Below are 6000 nucleotides of genomic sequence, written 5' to 3' on the forward strand. Positions count from 1 at the left end.
AGCTGCTTTCAGTGACCTATGGACTCGGACCCCAAGATCCCTCTGATGATCCACACTGCCAAGAGTCTTACCATTAATACTATATTCTGTCATCATATTTGACCCACCAAAATGAAACACCTCACACTTATCTGGGTTGAAATCCATCTGTCACTTCTCAGCCCAGTTTTGCATCCTATTGATATCCCGCTGTAGTCTCTGACAGCCCTCCTCACTATCAACAACACCCCCGATCTTTATGTCTTCAGCAAATTTACTAACCCATCTCTCCACTTCCTTATCTAGGTCATTTATAAAAATTATGAAGAGAAAGGGTCCCAGAACAGATCCCTGAGGCACACCACTGGTCACCGACCTCCATGCAGAATATGACCCGCCTACAACCACTCTTTGCCTTCTGTGGGCAAGCCAATTCTGGATCCACAAAGCAAGGTCCCCTTGGATCCCTTGCTTCCTTACTTTCTCAATAAGCCTTGTATGGGGTACCTTATCAAATGCCTTGCTAAAATCCATATACACTACATCTACAGCTCTACCTTCATCAATGTGTTTAGTCACATCCTCAAAAGAATTCAAACAGGCTCGTAAGGCACGACCTGCCATTCACAAAGCCATGCTGACTATTCCTAATCATAGTATGCCTCTCCAAATGTTCATAAATCCTGCCTCTCAGGATCTTTTCCATCAACTTACTAACCACTGAAATAAGACTCACTGTTTTATAATTTCCTAGGCTATCTCTACTCCCTTTCTTGAATAAGGGAACAACATCTGAAGCCCTCCAATCCTCCGGAACCTCTCCTGTCCTGAAACATCCTGCCTGTTTCAGCAAAATGCGTCATTGCCTACCACCCACCAAGCAACAACAAAGAACCCGGAGACCATGATCTGCAGTCAACAAAGCTGCTGTTTACCAGACATTTCAATATGTATAAGCTGTCTCTCTCACCAACAAGACAGAGAGATATCATCAAAGTTGCTGGTGAACGCAGCAGGCCAGGCAGCATTTCTAGGAAGAGGCACAGTCGACATTTCAGGCCGAGACCCTTCGCCTGAAACGTCGACAGTGCCTCTTCTTAGAGATGCTGCCTGGCCTGTTGCATTCACCAGCAACTTTGATGTGTGTTGCTTGAATTTCCAGCAACTGCAGAATTCCTGTTGTTTTAGAGAGATATCGCCCATTTTCACAGCAAATGGGGTGACTGACAGTTGCTGTTACGATATTACAGTCTGCCACACCACTTTTCCATACATCTGCCGCAGAAAATTTCTGATGTTCCATCTCCCGTGATGCCTCAGTCAGCAACACTGTACTGGAATTAATCGCCCACAGGGCCGCACCCCGGAGGCGCCACCTGCCGAGCCGTGCCTGGAGAATGTCGGAGCTCCAGGAATGGGAACTTAACCACCATAAAAAAGAAAACACAGTTTGAGAGCTGTTGCAGATCAGGACCTCAATAGAACCACAACCACCTTGAAAAGGGAAAAAAGAGATGTTAGAAAGAGGAATTTAAGCTGCTTTTTGAAGATGAGCTCAAAGAGGAATCCATTTGGCGCCATCTTAACTCCATGAGGTTGTTAACACAAATGACACATTTCACTGTATGCTTCAATGTACATGTGATAAATAAACTTGATTCCTGAATTCTTGAAGTACATGATTTTTGTTAACAACCAATGCACCTGAGGGTGTACTAGGAGCAGCCCATGCGTTGTAATTCTCCCTATGAGCCATTAGTCCCATTGCATAAGAAGAAGCTTGCAGAAAATTTGTTGGACAGATAACGTCTACTTCTCACCAAGGAGATAACCAGCCTAATGATGCTTCAGCCTTGGTGACATCCCATCACATTTAACACCATCATCCCTTCAAAACTACTCAGTAAACTCCAAGATCTGGGCCTGAATACCCTCTTACGCAATTGGATCCTGGATTTCCTCACTTGTAAACACCAGTCATTTCAGATTGGCAAAAACATCTCCTCCACAACCTCCACCAGCACAGGAGCACTGTACAATGTGGACTTAGTCCCCTGCTCTACTCGCTTTACACCAATCACAGTGTGGCTATGTACAGCTCCAACACCATTACAAGTTTGTTGGCGACCCCACTTTTGTGAGCTGTATCAAAAGGGGTGATGAATCAGCATATAGGAGGGAGATTGAAAACTTGGCTGAGTTGTGTAATAACAGCAACCTCTCACTCAATGTCAATAAGGCAAAGGAACTGAAAGTAAGCTTCAGGAGAGGGAAACCAGAGGTCCACAAGCCAGTAATCATTGGAGGATCAGAGGTGGAGAGGGTCATTAACTTTAAATTCCTGGGTATCACTATCTCAGATAACTTGTCCTGGATCTATCATACAAATATTATTGCGAAGAAGGCACAACAGCGTCTCTACTTCCCTCGAAGTCTGCAGAAATTTGGCATGTCAACAAAATCTTGGGCAAACTTCTATAGATGTGTAGTGGAAAGTGTGCTGACTGGCTGCATTGTGGCCTGGTATGGGTGCACCTGTGCCTTTGAGCAGAAATACCTACCAAAGTTAGTGGATTCGACCCCAGTACATCACAGGTAAAGCCCTCCCAACCATTGAGCACATCTACATGAAACGTTGCTGTAGAAAAGCAGCATCAATCATTAAAGATCCTCACCACCCAGGCCATTCTCTTTTCTCACTGCTGCCATCAGGTAAAAGATACAAGTGCCTCAGGGCTCGCACCACCAGGTTTAAGAACAGTTACTGGCCCTCAACCATCAGGCTCTAGAATAAAAGGGGATAGCTATACTCATTTATGGTCTCTGTTATTTATGCTTTCATGCTTGTTATTTATTGCTATTTATTTATATTTGCATTTGCAAAGTTTGTTTACGGTTAACAGTTCCTGATGTTTACACTTTACAGTCACTGTTCTATAGATTTGTTAAGTATTCCCACAGCAAAAGAAGCTCAGAGTTGGATGTGGCAACATGTATGGACTCTGATAATAAACTATACTTCATCTGTGATAAAAGCTGACATAGCTTGTATCCACCAATTAACACGTTGCATGTGTTTACATTAAGTAGACATAAAGAAGAGACAAATTAGTGGAAAACTTAGGAGCTAAAAAGACAGAACATTTGTTTATGATTGGTAAAGTGAACCAATGTAATGAAGATTAAAGAACTATGTAGAAACATTAAATGATTAGGCCTGCACAGCAATATCTATATAAATCTCTAGAAAGTCACAATACTAAACACCACGTTCATGCAAAACTAAAGTAATTAATTCAAATAGTTAAACTGTTTTCCAGTGATATAAACATGAACGTTGAACATTAAACATAAAGAAAGGTGCAATAGAGCTTGTAGAATACAAAACAGAGCAGCAGGATACAATACAATTGACAGATGAATATGAAACATATCAGTATCGGGGTTCCTGTAGTGAAAATAGATCACAGAAAATACAATTTCTACGGAATTTACTTCAATGAAAATGTGTCAAACAGAAGTCAATAGTAAAAATATAGCCAAGTTAATAAACACGTTCACTTTACCTGTATTAACATATTCTTTTGGCATAATATTTTGATCCAAAACTAATCTGGAAAACTTACAAAGAAAAATAATCTGAAATGTCGAATTTTAGAAAACACTGGGTACAATGGAACGTACTTAGATTAACGCTACCTGGGACAGAAGGAGGAAGAGGAATAACAGACATAAAACATTTATACAACCATCAGATAAAACTTCTGAGATGTATTTTCATCAACAAAAATAGGATTCAGCGCTCTGCGTGAGCATATGCAATTCTGATAGGATGTATACACCCCTAAATTTAAATGAAAGCACAACTCAGAAAAATGAAGAAGTTATCATTACAGAAGAACAAATTAACCAATAGAAGAGCATGACCCACCATGGAAGACATTCTCACGGTCTGAACGGACTAGGTATTGACAAGGAAGTATTGAGTGCCTGGCTCAAAGTTGGAGATCACTTCCCTGAAACAGAGGGGCTCCTTGTGGCAATGCAGAACTAGGTGGTTAACACATGAAATCAACAAAATTATATGAAATACATAATTACATAATGTATCTTTTCTTTTCCTTTTCAAGGTAGTGGGTGTTCTATCGAGGTTCCTGATCTGCAACGGCATTCAAAAACTGTGTTTTTCATGGCTGATGAGTTTGTGTGCCTGGACCTCACCAGCTGGCCATTTTGTGTCATTCCCTGAGCACGGCTTGGAAGATGGTGTCCCTGGGATGTGGCCCTGTGGACGACAGAGGGTGATGGGGGGAGGTTGATGTGTTGATGCTTTTCTGCTGCTTGCACAGGGGATAGGGAGAGGAGGCTTTGAGGTTCTGACGTCTTTTTCTGTCATTCATTCTCCTGTTTTTCATGGATGTTTGTGAAGAATAAATATATACTGTATATGTTCTCTGATAATAGACTGAACCATTTGAACCATATAATAAAAGACCAACAAATTCAAGACAATAAATGCAGAAAGTGCCAAGAAACATCAGAAATGATCCAATGCATTTCAGGGTCCTGCAGCAGTTTAACTCAATCTGATTACTTACATACGCACAATCAAGTAGCAAACGTCATTCATCAAAATCTTTCTGGAGCAGCTCACTCACCTTTGGTCCCCACCGTTCTCACCCATGGCTCCAAGTAGCCGTTTGCATCTGACAGCAGCAACGTTGCATTGTCCGGGGTGCTAAACATGGTGAGGATAGCTGGCGAGTCTCATATTCTGGTGAAATAGGGTCATGCCTGTCCTAGCACGTGAAGTCAGCTCTGGTAGTCTGGGTGGATAAGGTCAATAGTGAGATCCCATGGCCAAGAAGGCAATTCTGTGACACTTCATGGAGAGTCAAGGGCATGATAAGACTCAAAAAAACACATGCTTATCCACTGCAACCCAGTTTGTGACGATTACTCGTACCAATGGAGCCAGACTTCCGAGTTCAAGAGAATGAGAATTGTCCCAACGCACTGGCTTTTCCACTTTATAAATTCTCCCGCAAAAAGGTTTCACTGTCAACGCAACACACTGCCATGTTCTTTTGATTGACTGTAAATGAAATAAAACTTTAAAATTCTTTGTAGTCCTAACTTGTTGAAGTAGTGAAATCATTTTGTTTTTCACTCCCAGCTGCTTTTGGCATCTCCAAGCCTGAATGCTTGAAAATGCAGTGAGCAGAACAATTCTAAATTCTCTTACTACTTATTTCTTGCCATCTATCAATGACAAAAATCACTGCTTTTTTTTCTAAACTCAAAAATACACACCTGAAGCTACTTAAAAACTGTCACATAAGTTCACATGACCGATGTTAGTTAGAGACTGTTTGTCAAATGTCTCCTGTCCCAATTAAGTGGCATGGTGTCCCAAATAAACAAATTATATCCCAGCTATTTTTGCAATTAATTTTTGTTCTTTAAGAATTGTCTGAAATAAATGACCAACCCAACTAACTAATGGGCCAATTAACTGGAATCCATTATACTTCATTAGCTGAAGAAACTCCTCCTTGGTAGGGAGGGAGGACCCACCACTCAAGCAGTGGGTATTGGCAGTTAAACCTCACTGTAAAGGCAAGACAGGAAAGTAGGCTATTCCTTGAAAAGTAGGTGGATACAGTATTACCTCCCTAAAATGAGTGTACCGGATAGGGTTAAACTTACATTTAACTGAATACCTTGTCGCTAATGAGATCTTTGCAGCGTAGCATTTTGGAGGCTATTCTGAATAAAAATCTGGTCAAAGGTGTTCCCAGGAGAGCAATGATCATGGATTCTCTGCTGGTCAATGTCCAAAAATGAGTGAGTGAACATTATGATCTTACAGTAACTGCACTGCAGCTAAACTGTAAAAATCAACATTTGAAAAAAAATGGAAAGGAAAGGTTAACCATACTTACTGTTATGCAAAGAGCCTCATGGGTTAGTAAAATGTGCTTAGAGCATGGATCTGCAAATGTAATGATGATTGTAAAT

General features: G+C 41.1%; 1 long non-coding RNA gene across 1 annotated transcript in view; it reads left to right on the top strand.

Moving 5' to 3' along the window:
• The window catches only part of LOC140205528 (uncharacterized), a 72516-nt gene extending 68084 nt beyond the window's left edge, over positions 1 to 4432 (top strand). The window contains exon 3 of the long non-coding RNA XR_011887876.1: positions 4110 to 4432. This is a non-coding gene — a long non-coding RNA (uncharacterized lncRNA). The remainder of the gene's footprint in view (positions 1 to 4109) is intronic.
• Positions 4433 to 6000: the final 1568 nt, after the last annotated feature.

Source organism: Mobula birostris, chromosome 1, assembly GCF_030028105.1.
Source record: "Mobula birostris isolate sMobBir1 chromosome 1, sMobBir1.hap1, whole genome shotgun sequence".
Lineage (NCBI taxonomy): Eukaryota > Metazoa > Chordata > Chondrichthyes > Myliobatiformes > Myliobatidae > Mobula > Mobula birostris.